Genomic DNA, 16,380 nt, shown 5'->3' with positions numbered 1-16,380 from the left:
AGGAATACACTCAGGATTGGGCCCTTTATCTGTGGGGGTAGCAGGATATGCCAGGCACCGCTGGCTGGCTGCCTGGCTTGGGTAGAAGGACCAAGCAGCTCAGCTCCAGTAGGATTGGGCCCTCAGCTCCTCCGGATGACAGGAATGGAGGAGGAATTGAAGGAGGATGTGACAGCACCTCTGCCAGCCCCTTCCCTCTCCTCCTCCCCCCAATCTGCCCCTGTATAGAATATGGAAGGTATTGAAAATACCATTGTAACTTTATATTTTTATCTTGGGTAAAATTAGCAAGGGTGTTGTGGAAGCACCTAAGGTGGGGGTACATCAGATGCCATACCGTCCGTCCGGTATGGGGCCCCTACCCTCAACTTCCCTGCCACGTCTTGGTGTTATCGAATGAAAGGAGGGGTTCAGTGGATATCCTTTTCCTGGGGGGACCCCGGGGACAGTAGTACTCGTAGTTTTGATGAGATGTTCCACAGGGCTCTGCCTCCCCTACACCCCATCCATTCGCCAACCGATTGGTGCAGCCTGCGTTCTCCAGCTGAGCCCGGTAAACCCCCGATCTTCCCAGGGAACCAGCACTGGCAGCAATTCCTACAGGCTAGCCCAGCTGTTATGGCAGCTGGAATCTCAGCCTGGACTGCGGCCGAGTTAGGCTTCGGTCTCCTCTATTTTCCTTTGTTTTGTTCTGGCGTCCTCCTTCTCACCTCTGGGAGGAAGGCCTCCAATGAATCTCCTGTAGATTAGATACTGGGGGGGTTGGGAGAGAATGGACTGGTTCCTCCCTCCCAGTCTAATGCCGGCCTTGAGCCGGATACAATGGCCACCAGAGCTTCACCAGGCTAGGTGTGTTCCCCGCCAGCATGTTCCTCCTTCTCTCTCCCCCAGCCAGGTTCCTGTGGGGCTTTTAAATCTTCCCATGGCGTCTGTCCCTGCTGCTACGATTGGCTCAGCTGTTCCCCGCCCTGGGAACAGCTGATTAAACAGCCAGTGTAATGTTGGCTTGCGCAGCCGTGGCCACAGCTCCAGATCCGCTCCTAGAGTTAAGTTTCCCCGGGGAGGGGACTGCTTGTGCAGCTTGGGGCCCACGGGGTCTCCCTCATCCCTTTCATGAGCCTGTGTGGGCTCCTCACCGCCACAGGTGTCCACTATAACAGTGCTAAGTGACACAGCTACAAAGCTTTCTTTGGAGAAACACTTATGACCGCCAGTCGTTTCATCTACACACAGCCATTCTGCCTAATGCAAAGCCCACTGAAGTCCCTTTGCATACAATAACATTTGGATCAGTCCTAAAATATAGCTGTCTGAATAATGTCAGAGCTACTTTTAGAAAAAATATGTGGTCAATATAGTGTGTGGTGTTATAATTAATCTCTACTGCATATATTTTTTTCTGCTGGGTTTCTTTAATTTATATTAAATTAATTCATCAAATCACACAGCTATGTGAGAGAAAACTGCTACTGGAGTCTCTTTCCCTTCCCACACACCACCAAGTACATGATGCTTGTTGAGAGTTACTAAATCAATAGTCCTGAAAACTGAAATTCTTATTTTTCCAACAGTTTCAGCTTGGACAAACTGCACCTGTGTCAAGCTTTTTTAGAGTGATGAGCTCAGGGGACCATGGGATAATTAGATGAGTATCAATGTTCATTCTATCCTTGGCTGCTCTGCTGGCACTTCAAATACAATGCCCCCTAGAAACTGCACTGGGAATCACAGTTCCTTTTCTTACAGGCTACCAAAGGTCTGTCTTACCAGGTAATACATCCTTTGTCAGAACCATTTAGCTTAAAATCAAAGTAGGCAATGATCATGTGGTTGGTATCTGGGTGCCTTTCAGAGCTACACAATCCATCATGTATCGAAACATTACTCTATGGTATTCCCTCCTGGATGTATGTGAGCAGGGTATATCATACTTTAGATTGGTTTGGAATTTTGTCCTAACAACAGTGAAATTCATGGTTATTTTAAGCTCTTGGGAAGAGATTTTCATAGCATTAAAGGTTTAGAGGTTGAAAAAAGTTTCTAGTGTGTTAACTAATTCAAATTACCTTTCAAGGTGGTCAGCCATCATGCTTTTAAAATGACAGTTTGCAGCACAGTTACTCATCCGTCCACATGAAGTGTTTAAAAGGTCTATAAATGGAACTTGTGCCTGTAGATAGGAGGAGAATGTCCTGAGACATCCAGATCTACAGCAGTGGAACAGAGCAACTTGGCACCAGGGACAACAGCAGCTTGTAGGTGCTAGTAATGTGGCCAGTCCTCCTCAGCAGTGACTGTAATTTTTCTGCCTGCCCCCCATCCACTAAGGCTGTGTACACACATTCAAATAATCTGGTACAATTCTCCCAGGTTTGTTCTCCTGGTAGAAAAACTGATCTAGAAAACCTAAACAGATGTTTCAAATACCAAGCCTTTGAAGAGCAGAGCATTTGTAGTGCCAATGTTGCGCAGCCATGGGGCCCCTGTGTACACATCTCAGTATGCTCTGCACATTCCCACAGTCTGTCCAGAGACAGAAGAGCAGTAGTACACAGGGTGGCTCTGATTGGCTGACCCAGATTGCCTGTATCCTCCTGTAATACAACGTGAGGATTGTGAAAGAGGCATGTTCTGTTCCCTGCTCTGCTGGAGCATCAGAGTCCAGTGAGCAACACACTGTCTCCTGGGCAAGAGGGGCAGTTGTGAACAAAGCATCCTGCAATGATGGAGGACTAAGGTGTTGCTTCTCTCAGAAGAGAACAAGTACACATGTTCACTCTGTTGAACCCTGGTTGTTCCCAGGTTTGTTTGTTTTTTTCTGAAGTAGACATTTTTTTTTTTATTATCTGCTTGTTAAGGAATTTTATCATCAGACTTGTTGCAAGCTTTTCTCCCTCTTTTTTATGCCCAGTAAGAGTGAGATGGCATAGCTTTGAGCTTGAAAATGAAAAATATTATCACAGTTTCCTAAATTTTTAACACATGTTGTCTCCAATGCCTCTTCTGTTGAAGGGTACAAAGGATTCCTGTTGACTTAGTATTTGCAGGACAGTGCTTTTCCATTTGGGAAGGGACAGGCTATCTCAACCCCCCCTCCCCCCCCCCCCCAAAAAAAAACCAACAAAAAAAACTAGTGTGGATTGAAAGAAATATGTAAACTGAAAGGAATATGACTCCCTTAGCTCTCTGATTTACTGATAGTTTATCTCATTTTTAGGATATTAAGGTGCTCTCTGGAAAGCAGCAGAACAAGTGGCCAGTTTTACAAAATTGCTCAGCCCACTGGGAGCACGCTGGAAGTTGAGCTGTTTTGAACAAAATTTGTCCCCTACTACATAGGACAGCCAGTGACATCCCAAGTAAAACTATGTGCACAGACTGAGTACCCTTACAATGAAGTCATAGACTGTTTGAGTAATTGCTGCAGGGGTGAAATATGGTCCATTTGGGAAGAGGTGAGGTCTTCTGGCAGCATGTCAGTGTTCAACCTCCTTATAGCTTCTACACTAGAGAAAAACTTTCTGTTAGAGATGGGCTTGAGCTATGAACTTCCAGTATAGGTACAAGGTTCTGGGGCATTTATACCTGAGGTGCTGGGCTTACTATAACTGCATCTGCTCAAATACGATCTTTTTTTGAGCTTTTTCCTCAGGTATCTTCTCTTCTGACTACATCACTAGAGTTCCCCAAGTAGTGATGTCACTGTGAGATCATCTTATGCCTGAATCGCAAAAAAAGAAAAGAGCTATAGGTTCAACAAATATTAGTAAATAATTTGTCCTTATCTTCACTTGATATGAAATAAATTGAGCAAGGCTATAGAGGATTGTTAGAAATTATTGTTTTAATGGCTGTTATAGCAAAGGAACTATAATAATAATAATAGAAATGTGAACAAACTTAAGTTAAAATCTTATGGGTCAGATGGATAACCTATTACTAAGTAGGTACAGGTTTCCCTCGATTTTATGCGGTAGATGCATTCCTGGAGAATGGTGCATAAATCAAATTTGCATAAAGCAAACCTAGTTCACATTGGAACAGATAGGGATGTGTTCCCATCGTGGTGAGGGAGGGAGGGAGGGTGGGAGTGAGACTGGGGCTAAGGAAGGGGCAGGGAGAGGTGTGCAAGGCAGCCCAGCAGCTGCAAGCAGGCAGCCTCTGCCACTCCCGGGGCTGCAGCACAGGTAGCACTTGGCTCTTCCCAGCACTCAGGGCAAGCAGCAGCCCCATTAACCCCACTGCTCCACTTCTCCTCACTCACTGCAGCCCTTGCTGCAGTGGCCCTGAGAGTGACCAATGCCAGCTGCCTGCAGCCACTGGGCTGCACTGTGTCCTGAACCCCCCGGGGCTCCACTTCCCCCAGGGCACTGTGCCCTGAACCCCCAACCACAGTGCAGCCCCAAGACTACAAGCTGGCAGCATCCGCCACTTCCGGGGCTGCAGCAGGGGTAGGTGGCAGCCTGCAGCGAGATGAGAGCAGGGGTGGGCCGGCAGCTGCTGCAGGCTGGGGCTCTTCCTGGCAGTGGTGCTGGGAGGGGGGCTATGGTGAATTTTGAGGTGGCAGCAGCCCCTCTCCCATCGCTGCAGCCCACCCTGAGCTCTGGGAAGAGCCCAGTGCTGCTGCCAGCCCCAGTCTGCAGCAGCCACTGGCCCCAGCCTGCTCTCATCCTGCTGCAAGCTGCCACCCACCCCTGCTGCAGCCCCGGGAATGGTGGATGCCTCCTGCTTGCAGCCACTGGGCTGTGCTGCACGAGGGGGTTTGGGACACGGAGCCCTGGGGAGTTTGGGGCATGGTGCAGTCCAGTGGCTGCAGACAGCTGGCTTTGGCCGCTCCACAGGCCACTGCAGCAGGGGCTGAGGTGAATGGGGCCCTGGCCCGACGGCCCTTTCCCCTTACCTCACCCCTTTTCCCTTACCCTTCCCTTCCACTCATGGCCCTGTCCCCTCCCCTCACAGACTTACCTGCTTGGGGGAGGGGCAGTGCAGCTATGCTGATCGCATAAAAGCAAATTTACCTCGCATATAATGAATTTTGGTTATATAAAGGGTCATCGCATAAGAGCGAATTTGAATAAATAGAACCCATATAAATCGAGGGAAACCTGTACTTACTGGTGCACCTACATGAGATGTTTCTTTGCCATAGCAACATGCTACGACAACGTACCTAGTCGCTATAGTGATGTAGCATTGGCGGGTACAAGCCATGATGCTGATGCTACGTTGTTGTAGTGATGAGCTACCTCATTCTAGAGCATCGTTACAGCAATCTAGATGCTAAAAATAACCATGCACGATCAGGACGATGCAGTAATGGCTGTTACTGCGCTGTCATTTAGTACTTCCTAAAGCAGTAATATCTGCATCACGGGGGGCACGTGTAGATGCAGCCACTAGTATTTCTGCTGATGTCAGTGAAACTTTTCCTGGGAGTAAGTATATAGCAATTTGCAAAGGACTGTTATTTGGTCTTATGTTTTAAAGTAGTTGGGCTAGGTAAGAAGCTTATACGTCGGTCTTCTGCATGATGTATGCCTTTCTTTGCCTCGGATTATAAGAGTTAAGTTGTTATCAAAAGCTGATTTTGGATCAGTTTGCCTCTTTTGCCCTTAACAGGGTTTAGGTATTCTCTTTCTATGTTGTTGTACAGCCGCAGGTGTATTAGAATGAGGCTTCCAGCAGAGTGGCAGAGCTGAGTTGCCTCTCACATGAAGCGTCAAAGATTTCATTAAATGGTGGAGGAGGGAGCTTGCCTGGAAGGGAGGCTCACCCCAGAGACATTACAGATTGTCTCATGCTAGTTAAGTGGGCTAAAATTAGAGGGAAAGATTCTGCAGCTAATTGGACTTGTGCATTAATCATAGTCTGCTGCTGGAGTACTTCACCCATTAGAATGTGTTAATTTGGTAATTACAAGAGGGGAGGAGGTCTCTCTTTGTTATCTGAAGCTCTTCCCTGTGCTGTTATGTGCATCTGAAATAGGTCCAGTGAGAAGTTCCAGCCAGGATTATTGTTGGAATAAACAGCGTATCGGTGGCTCCTATTGTACATATGCACATCCACTCCCGCTTGCTCCACACCCCTATAATTAACTAGGTTAGGTACTGGGAGCAGGAGGTCTTTCATTTTCAGTTAACAGGTAATTAATTGAAACTCAGTTTCTACTTTAAATTTTCCTCTCTTGCTATGTGAACTAATATGAACCTTCGGTGGAACTCTTTGGGAAAGGGTGATTTTGTTTAAGATTTATTTCTTTTCTTTTCCTCCTCTTCCTTTTGTGTTTTTATTTAATCTTCTTTTCCTTGAGGCAGATCTCAGGGTTATGGTGGGGGCCTGATAACAGGATTCTGAGAATTCCTCCTGCATTTTTTTTAGCTGTATGCTTTCTCATTTCTCCACTCTTGAAGGTCTTGAAGGTTCTCCACTTTTGAAGTCATAAATCTTTCAACAGAGATTAAACAAACTCTTTCCCTTCCTTTGCCATTCGTTTGGTGACCCTAGAACTAACCATCTTCTCATTCCTGCCAACCAACCTGTGTGAAGATAACACTAAATTCAAAAGTGCCATAAAATCTGATGAGGTTGGAGAAAACACAATGGGACCTGAGGCGATTGGGAAACGGGCAGAACAGTCAGCTCGGGAAAATGCAAGAAAACAAATCTAAGGGAAAGGAACAAAGCACAGATATTTCCTGGGACAGAGAGATTTAAAAAGCAAGGATTCAAAGACACAGTAATTACAGTGGGCACATTTACGCATGTAATTTAATGCGCAGTAGCCTATTTTACAGCACATTAACACATCACATTAAAAAAATGCAATTATGCTAATGCTCAGTAAAATTGGTTACTACACACTGTGTCACATAAAAAACATACGCTTTCGGTACTGCACATTAGGGCAGTCTAATGCACATTTATTTAGTACTTCACATTAGAGGGCATATCTACATGTGCATTACTGTACTGTAATTACGGAGCATTAAGTTCAGTACCTGTAATAACAGGTAGTAACTTAATGTGCTGTAATCGGTGCTACTGCACAGTAGTGCCAGCACACAGTTTTTATGTGATAAATGCGCAGTATACTAATCCACCTGCGCATTAGTGCTTTAGCACAACTTTCTCTGTGACGCATTAATGTTCATTAGAATTAGTGTACTGCACTTCTAGAGTCTCATGTAAATGCACCCAGAGATACAAATTTAATGTGCATTAAGAAAAGTTCATTAATGCATGTTTAGACGCACCCACTGAAAAGCAAATTAGATCAGGGGTTGCAAGGAAAAGTCACTTTCACTGCTTCTACTTGGGAGCAGGTATTTAAGAAAAAGCTCCCATTTCCAGTACTTGTTCACTAAGGGAGATGGCGCTGATATTAGACCTATTTACTAGCCTATAAGGGATAGGTACAGAAGTTCAAAAAGCCTGAGGCAGAATCAGTCTGTTATGTGCTTTTTTATAAGCAGCCTAGATTAGATCAGTAGCAAATAGAACACACATTCACCTTTTGGTGGGGGGGCATGCAGGCTTCCTGTACTGGCCAAGGCACAGCAGGTTGCATGCTTCCCAGCAGACCCTACAGGCTCTCTGGGTTGCAGGGATAAGTACAGACAGTCAAAAAGCCGGAGGCTGAATTGTTTCAGACTTTGCAGGTTAGTCTAAGTTTTAAGGCTTAAATTGAAACAAAAGTGAACAGACATTTGCCTTTGATTTAGGAAATGCAGCTAAATGCCTGCAGTGGCTCAGGCCAGAAGCTGGAGGGTGCTGGAGTATGGCTGTCTGGCACATAGCCATTATGGGCTATGTGTTCACTTCCTCTTCCTGCTACCGCCGAGGTCTCTGGGATTTGCAGAACACAATCACAGCAGCAAGACTCTGCAGGGTTGCTCTTCACTTCCTCTTCCTGGTTCTAGGTGCCTCTGGTATTTGCAGTCCACAGCCACAGCCAGCAGTAAGTTTGAGCGGGGGAAGGGGTGTTTAACCCCTCTCCCTGGCCCCAGATCCCAGCTGGGGTTTGCCTGGGTGGGCAGCCCCCGCCCCCGGCAGACTGGGCTGCATCCCCAGCCAGGCTTGCTACCATACCCCCTTGTCAGCCTGCCCTCACTACTCCAGCTAAGGAGCAGAGGGGCAGGGCCAGCCCAGCTCTCTGGAGCAGGTAACACAGCCCAGCCCAGGGCTGGAAAGCATGCTGGGAAACTGAGGGACTCTGATTTAACTTAAACCAGGAATGGGTCTGGGAGAGAAGTTTTCATAGACTAGTATGACCCAAATCAGTTAAGTCTGATGCTACATTCAACCAGGTTTATCTTAAACCAGTTTCAGCCATTTTGGAACTGGTTTTTGTGCACTGAGCTTCTGTTCTGTTACAGGTTTAAACCAGTTTCTGATCACTTAAACTGACTCATGAATAACTTCTGTCCCTAGCCCAGGAGACTGCCAAGCACCCAGGTCACCCCTGATTGGCTGCTAGGCACAGGCAACCACAACCCCAACCCTGCTTCCCCAAGACTGGATGCTCATTGCCTTCCCCGCCCTCCACCCTAGTACAAAAAGCCTTGCAGCAACCCAGGTGCCCATGGCCTGGGTACCTGCAGGCAATGGCCAAGACACTAAGGTCACAGGGTTGCCTCCATGTGTGAAGGAGCTGGTGAAGGATCCCAGGGGACCCAGCATGATGTACAGGGAGTGGTAGAGGAGCTTTCACTCACCTCAACAGTCCAGGGAATGACAAGCCATCACATGCTAGAGCTGCAGCATTTTCAAAGCTGGCTCTCCCTTCTGATTGGAGGGAGGAGCTCCAGCACTGTTATTTCTGGCCCTGGAGAAGGGCAGCAGAGGGAGGATGCCAGCAGGCAGAGTGAAGTACCCACCCAGCCAGACATCGGCGGGCAGGAGCAGAGAAGCCTGCAAATGAAGGATGGACGGAGAGCCACCATTTCATGCTGAAAAGCCATCTGACTAGGAGACTTGAGCCCCACAGACAGCCTGGGAAGTTTGAGCTGGGATGCACAGGACTTGACCAAAACTGTGAGCAGAGGGGAAAACAGCCTGACATGGAATGGGTGAGTCCAGAGACAGTGAGAGGGGGAGGTTTTCTTTTTCTTTCCCTTCACTGTCTGTTTGGAAGCTCCCAGTTTAACCCTGAAGGCACCAGAGAGCTGAGGACTGTTTTGTTAAGGAGTAGGCCTGTGCAAAGCAGCTAGTATTCACTTCGGATTTGGATTCGGCTAGTTCGGGGGACAGTGATTCAATTTGGTGATAGAAATCCCTGTCCTGCATCAATTTGGCCAAATTTGATTCAGAGATTTGGCTGCTGCTGAATCTTTGACTTGCACAGGCCCATCCCCTGCTCGCTCTCCCAGCCCCAGCAATGGCTGCCCCGCTCACCCCAGCTCCCGGCACTTTAGAAAAAAAAGCCCCCACTCACTGGCTGCTGCTGTGCAGGGGGGCCACTGCCCCACACCATGAAGGGGGCTCTGCAGGAGCCCCCAACCCCCACCCACTCTTCCAGCCTCTCCATGCCTCTCCATGCCCATCCCAGCTCCAGCCCTTTAAGGAAAAAAAAAAAAACCCCAAAGCCCCGGAATCACCGGTTCCTGCCTGCCACAGGGGGTCATCTGCACTGCCCCCCACTACCCCACGCTGAGTAGGGGGCTCTGCATTAGCCCCACGAAGCCCCGAGTCTGCTGCAGGAGCCGGTGAGTCTGGGGTTTTTTGTGGGGGGTTTCTTAAAGGGCTGGAGCTGGGGAGGGGGTGGGCTGGGGAAGCAGACGGGGGTTAGGGGGCTTGTGACAGAGCCCCCCATGCAGTGGGGGGCAGCAGGGATTGCCCCCCTGCTGGGCAGTACCCAGTGAGTGGGGGGTTTTCTTTAAAGGAACAGGAGCTGGGGCTGGGCAGGGCAGCCATGGGGGGGAGGCTGGGGGAGCAGGCAGGGGATGGGGCCTGGCAGGGGTCCTCCCATGGTCCCTTGCCCCCTCCTCCAGCCCCACCCTGCTTTGTAGATGAAGATCTCCAAACCTTTTCTAAATCAATTTGCAGAGCTTTGAATTTTTTGGATCTTTTAATTGGTCCCCTGATTTGATTCAGATTTGGAGATTCGGCCACCAAATTGGGCCGAATCTCCGTCGAATTGATTCACTACCCGAAGCTTCACACAGCTCTATTAGGGAGTTCCTTGAATCCCTAACTGGGAATTGAGCTGATCATTTATATTGACTGAAGGGAACTGATGTAAGCGTCAGTGGTCGAACTATTCATAGGGAACTGACATTAAACCTGGGCACCAGGGACTTTGTTAAGACCATGCTTGTTTCAGGGCAAGAACTCCTCTGTGGCCTAAAGCACTCAAATGAGGCTGAGGACAGCAAAGTGGCCCCAAGAGCCAGGAGTTTATACCAGCACCATCTCCTGTGGTAAGATTGCGGCGTTAAGGTTTGGTGGAACCTCATAGGAAGATCTGGAGGAAGATCTCAGAATTGTTGCTGATCTCATATCTCCAGCTCCCATTAGATTTACGTTACCATCAAAACATGGCAGGCGAGAGAACACCATCAGAGGGAGAAGACCATGGTGTTCCTGAATGTAGCTCAATGGCACAGGTCTGGCACATCCCAGGAAGGCGGGGTCCACAGCCATATAGAGTGACACATTTACACCTTGCAGACACAGTCCTGATGTGCTGCCCCCTGCCACCCCAGCCCACCAGAGTCAAACTGCCTACACTGACTCCTTGTGGGGGATGGGAAAGGCCCATGCTGGGGTCCAGGTGGAAGGATTCCTGGCTCTGGCAACTGAGATGTGGTATTTGGGAGCCAGGGCTGGGTCTGTGGGGCTGTGCCTGAGTGCAGGAGCATGGGTGTCTCTGGCTGAGTGTTCAGCAGCCAAGGCTGGGCACCATGGGGCTGTGCCGAGGCATGGGGGTTCTCCTGGACTCGGTGACAGGTTTGTGCGTACATTGTCGGGTGCTTCATAATGGGGTGCGGGGGCATAGCCATAGGAGTTGGATGCCCAGGTCCCGGGGCTCGTGCATGGGACATAGATGCTTTCCCTTTCTCCCTGTCCCATTCCCCACCTTCCCCTCCAGCTGCCTGCTTGCGGCTGACAGATGGCCAGAGGCAGCGGGCAGCACTGGGGTGAGGGACCTTGCTGACTCAGATTTAGGAGAGCTCAGGGCAGGGCCCTCTGGGCTCTTGGCTGGAGCAGCTGAGCCTGGGTCAAGTGCTAGCATACCACCTTGTGAGAGGGATGGGTGGGTGCAAAGGAGCCTGAGATGCCGGTGGACAGTGACCTAACTTGAATTGATAGGGGATCTGGTACAGAAGTTCGATTCACCAGTCTAACCTAAATCGATTAGATTCAAGGGCAGTATCTTAGACCAAGTTCTGCCATGTTTAGTCCAGTCTATGTACAGTATGCCAAACTTCTGTATGGTTACAGGTTAAGATCAATTTCTAAGCACTTAGACTGGTATAAGTCTAATGTCTGTACCTGGCCATGAAGACATGTTCTTACAAGATGGAAAATGATTACTCCATCTTGAAGTTTCACATATTAGCTCCTCAATGAGAAGAGTTCACACTAATAATACCATGCAAGCCTTGCATATAATGCCAAAGCCTATTTCCTTGTAATTTCAGCCAGTACACAGCCTGCTCAGAGGTCACATCCACTTGTTATGAATGACTTCAGCTGTAATATATTTGTGGGAATTCTTTGCACTCACATGCAGCCCTCACAAATAGTGACCTGAAATACTGACCTCAACAAACCACATCATTTTCCACTTGGGCAGCCCCAGATTGGTTCTTGGAGTCTGAAGAACCAGAAGGCTGGCTTTGATTCTTATCACAATAATTTGCTGGCTCATTAGCACTAACTCCTTAAAGGGGCACCTTTAGAGAGCCTAAAATGTGACTGACTTCCCCTTCATACCATCTTATAAATTCCATGATAGGAATCTGTGAATGTTCCCATCCCCCCCCCCCAGTTATCCCCAAATATCTATATTCTTCTGAACAGGTCCTTCTTCAGTCTTTTCTAAAACACAGTAGAAATACTAGGTAGTGTCAAAACAAACCTTTCCCAGGATTTTACTTCACTAATAAAGAAATTAATAAGAGAACATGAAGGTCGGCTCAAGCCTTCTTCCCAGGTTTATCTGTTCCTCAAAATCCTCCCCCTCGCCTTCTCAGCTCATAGCCTAAAGAGTTGCATCTACTTCCTTTGTATGCCCAATAAATAACAAGCAATAATAAATAGACTAACAGATACAATGGACAGCAAAACAATGCTTGTAAGAAAAAAGATTTTGCTTTTAAACGAGTAGGGAATTACTGTAAACAGAGAGGGAGAGAGGCTTTTTTAAGGTAAGAAGAAACCCTTTTTGCAGAAATTATTTTCTCTATAGTGAAGCTATTTAAACCAATACTAGGTGCAATTGTTTAACCTTTATGAGAATGATGCTTTTTGAACAATCTAGTGTGTGTATTTGCCACGAACTTGCATGTGCCCATTGTAATAAAATGATTACCATACCAGTTAAATGGATAAAGACCATTCACCAGCTTCTATTTTTGGGATGACTAATGTGATACCTTTTTAAACCAAATGCATGATTAAGGGATAATTTTGTTAGAAGAACAAATTTGCAGTGCACAGCCATTAGGTGTGAAGAAGACTTCCTCTGCACAAGCCACTTTACACATCCCGTCTGTACTCCTTGACTTTAATTAGCAATGCTGCATCCATCCTGTTACAAGTTGTTCCTTGCCAGGCCTTCAATTCTCATGTCGGCAGGCGATAATCAAGTACTTCTGACAACATCATGCTGCAGCCTTAGTCTTCACTAAGAAAAGTAAGCCAACTATTTCAAAACTTCTATAGATAAAGTTTGTTTTCCATAATGAAAAATAAAGCTAAGTTAAGCTGAGGAAACTATCAAGGTTATTTTTTAATGTTTTCTCAGATGAAATGTTAGGTTCAACCATTATTAGACGTAGTCAAAACTCAGAATTTCCACCTCAGTGAAAATTTAGACATGTCAAAATTTGGTGTTATTCTGAAATGAGATGAAAGTAAATATTTTCAAAATTTCCCCTGAAAAATCTCTCCTCCGAGAGATTTCCATTTTCGATGTGACCATTCTGTTTGTAAGAACAGCTAAAGTCTGTATGCCTCCCTCCCCCAAAACTCAGGGACCTGCAAAATCAGCATAGGGATTACAGCAAGAGTCTTCCTGAGACTTCTGGTACCTCTAATGTCTGATGGGTTGTATTTGGTAGCCATGTTGGTCTGAGACGAAAAGAAATGCAAAACTCTAAAACGCTTGGTTCAGAAATGATACCTTTTATTAGCCCAACTAAGACATCACAAACATTTTTTTTTTCTTCAGTTTCTTAGATGGTCTAATAAAAGGTATGCTCTCTGAACTAAGAGTTCTCGAGTTTTTCATCTCTAATGTCCGATCAAATTCGTTGTGAGGAAAGGCCTGGCCTTGCTTTATCCAGAGAAGTGTGTGTAGCTGTACAACAGTCCAAGATATAGTGTTGTTCAGTGGATAGGCCTCTAAATGGGGCATCTGGACACGTGGTTTCTCTTTTCAACTCTCCTGCTGTCCTAGGACAAATCAGTGCACCTGCTAGCCTCGGTTTCCCCATCTGTCAAACAAAAATAATGAAGAGTTATGATCATAATATGGCAAAGGATGGAAAGTCTTGATCAGTAACTGGTAAAGGGATGTTTTGTGTTGTTAGCAATATTTAGCATATATGTGTTTTGTTTTGTTTTTTAATGTTTCTGATTGCTAATGTTTCTGATTGCTGTACTAGTATCTATTTAAGTGGTTCTCAAACTGGGGTTCACCAATTCTGGTGGGTCCACCAAGCTGTATCTGTCAGCCTTTGAGCACCAAACATTTCTTTTTCTAAGTGATAGTGACTCCCTTATGATTTTCGGAGACCTTTCTGACCTGCTGGACACAGAACCCCTCCTTTCTGATACCCTGTGACTATTTCCTCTGACACAATATCTGCTTTGCTTGGACTTGCACAAGATGCCATAACTGTAAAGGCAACAAACCCAGAAGCCATGGGTATATAAGTGCAAGGAGAAGGTCACCAAGCAGCCTTTCTCATTGTATACAACCCCTTTAGTTCTGGAGTCGCATCAATACAAGCTTGCACAGCAACTGCACTGATGAGTTGGAGAACAAAAAGAGCTCACTGTGCATGTGCCCCATAGTTAAGCAAAGCAGGAGTGACCACACACTTTGCCACCATCCCCGCCCCCCGCCATGTGTTAGAGCCACTAATCATTTCCTTTCTTACCATGTTTCATCATGGGCAAAAGCAGGAATAGGATAACACTGGAAGATACCTGTCACAAAGGGCCAGCATGCTCTGTTTTATGATTTTTTTTTTTCTTCTGCTTTATCCATAGGGAAGACTCTGATATCAGAAATATTGTTAAGTGACTTGCCAAATGCCAGAGGGTAAGCTGGGAATAGTACTGAGTTGTCCCTATAAAGCCATGTAATATATTCCAGCAGAATGTATTGTATTTTTCATGTACTGCAAGGTCAAGAGTTTGAGCCTATGAAAACAAAAATTCTTTTTAAAGGATTTTAAAAGTTGATTTTTAAAATCAACTTTTTAAAGTTGATATCAGCATGTTCTTACTAAAAAAGCTAAACAGGAAAAATAAATGGCATGGATTGAACTTAGTGATGCCAGCATTTCAACAGAGTGCTTTATTGCATCTTTAAAACAACAGCTTGACATTAGAAAATAGTAAGATGGATTGGCTGAAGATGAGAGCCACCCTGCATGAGATTTTTTTTTCCACCCAAGTTCCATTTAAATTGTGCAATATTAGAAATGCATTCTGGCATGTTTGTTAATAAAGACACGTAGCTGAACTAACGCTTGGGTGTGTTGGTGTGCGTGTATGTAGGGGTGGGGGGGCATTTCAGCCCACTGTCTCTCTCCAGAGAAATGTTACTGGAATCATATTGTATTTTCAGGTCCGATGAAACTACAGTAATATAAGCATTTTATGTAAATTTGTTGTAGTGGAAAGAAGAGCATGTCATGTACCATAAATCTTTAGGTAACTAGAGTTCTTGTTTCTTCTCAGTTTTAACTCATCCTGATGCAAGGCAATTATTTTGGGCCAATAAATTGCCTCCATTATAATTTTGTCTTTTTTAAAAGTTCTCTTTACCAAATCTTATTTAGAGGCCGCTGGTAACATTAGTCTTTAACTAGATACATTTTTTATTAGTCATGGATCCCCAGCAAGTGTAGTTCAGGTAGATTCTTATATTTTCAGCATAGGGTATGACTCGAGTTGAGATTAACACTGTAATATGCAATCTTTGCACTTACATGACAACTTTCTTGTGAGGACATCAAAAGGCTTCCATGTAAGTCTCCTTAGGAGACTTTCTGGGAGAAAGGTTAGAAAACGGGCCAAATATTCAGCTGCTGTAAATCTGCTTAGAAGGGGGATGTACCAGTTTGCCCCAGCTGGCCCACTTTCTCCATCTTACTGATGGAGGCAATGAAGCACAAAAAGGTTAAGTTATTTGCTCAAAATCTGTCAGTTCTACTGCTGGAGATAATCCCTGAGACTTGGTACCAAATTCTTTTCTTTAATCACTTCCTTCAAGAGAGTGCTACTTTAGTAGTAAAAGCAGATGATAGTGAACTGCCTTGTTAACCTGTTTCAAGTATGTATGACAGTTTCTCACAGTGTCCTAAGCAATGGAAGTCCCAATATAATTTTCTTTTATTCTCTGCACTCAAAAGTTTAATCCCCCCTTTCCTTTCTCCCCCACTCTCAAAATGAACTCAAATTCAATCCTGCACAGGATACTGTATAAACTGTGCATTTGATTGAGATGTCCTTTTTGTTAACTTCTCAGCTTCTCCCTCCAGTTACTAACTCATACTGAGAGGGTCTAAAAGCTTCCTCATCTTAAGATAAATTCTCTTATACACAGTGGCTTTTCACAGACTCCCTTCGTTCAGAAAGGCAAAACAATCTGGCAAGGAAAAAGGACTTCTGCTGAAAAAATACTATCAATTTGTGTTCCCTGTGAGGTATTGTAAGGTGAGGGAAATGGAAGTTCCTGTACCCTTTATTATGATCCTCTACTTTTATACAGCATCTTTTAGTACAAAGATCTCCAAATATTTTACAAACTCTGTATAATAAGCTTATCACTAAGATATATGCACTGCTGGGCTTGAACGCAGCATACATTTAAATGTGTATGCACTAATGCGACCCAGTACACAGCACTTTAAGACAAAATGATGAAGAAACTTCTATCCAAGAGGTTCTCAAACTGTCACATTATGGACCACATCTTAG

The 16,380-nt window shown here is 45.7% G+C and overlaps 1 protein-coding gene and 1 long non-coding RNA gene across 6 annotated transcripts in view; both read left to right on the top strand.

Moving 5' to 3' along the window:
• Positions 1–16,380, top strand: part of TNRC6C (trinucleotide repeat containing adaptor 6C) — a 619,746-nt gene that overhangs the window by 143,055 nt on the left and 460,311 nt on the right. The window lies entirely within an intron of this gene.
• The window catches only part of LOC109284817 (uncharacterized), a 72,156-nt gene continuing 64,274 nt past the window's right edge, over positions 8,499–16,380 (top strand). Inside the window, exons 1-2 of the long non-coding RNA XR_002092392.2 lie at positions 8,499–9,068; positions 10,322–10,418. This is a non-coding gene — a long non-coding RNA (uncharacterized LOC109284817). The remainder of the gene's footprint in view (positions 9,069–10,321; positions 10,419–16,380) is intronic.

The sequence above is a fragment of the Alligator mississippiensis genome, chromosome 8 (assembly GCF_030867095.1).
Source record: "Alligator mississippiensis isolate rAllMis1 chromosome 8, rAllMis1, whole genome shotgun sequence".
Classification (NCBI taxonomy): domain Eukaryota; kingdom Metazoa; phylum Chordata; order Crocodylia; family Alligatoridae; genus Alligator; species Alligator mississippiensis.
The sequence above is the reverse complement of the archived record's forward strand: the minus strand, read 5'-3'. Positions and strand labels throughout refer to the sequence as shown.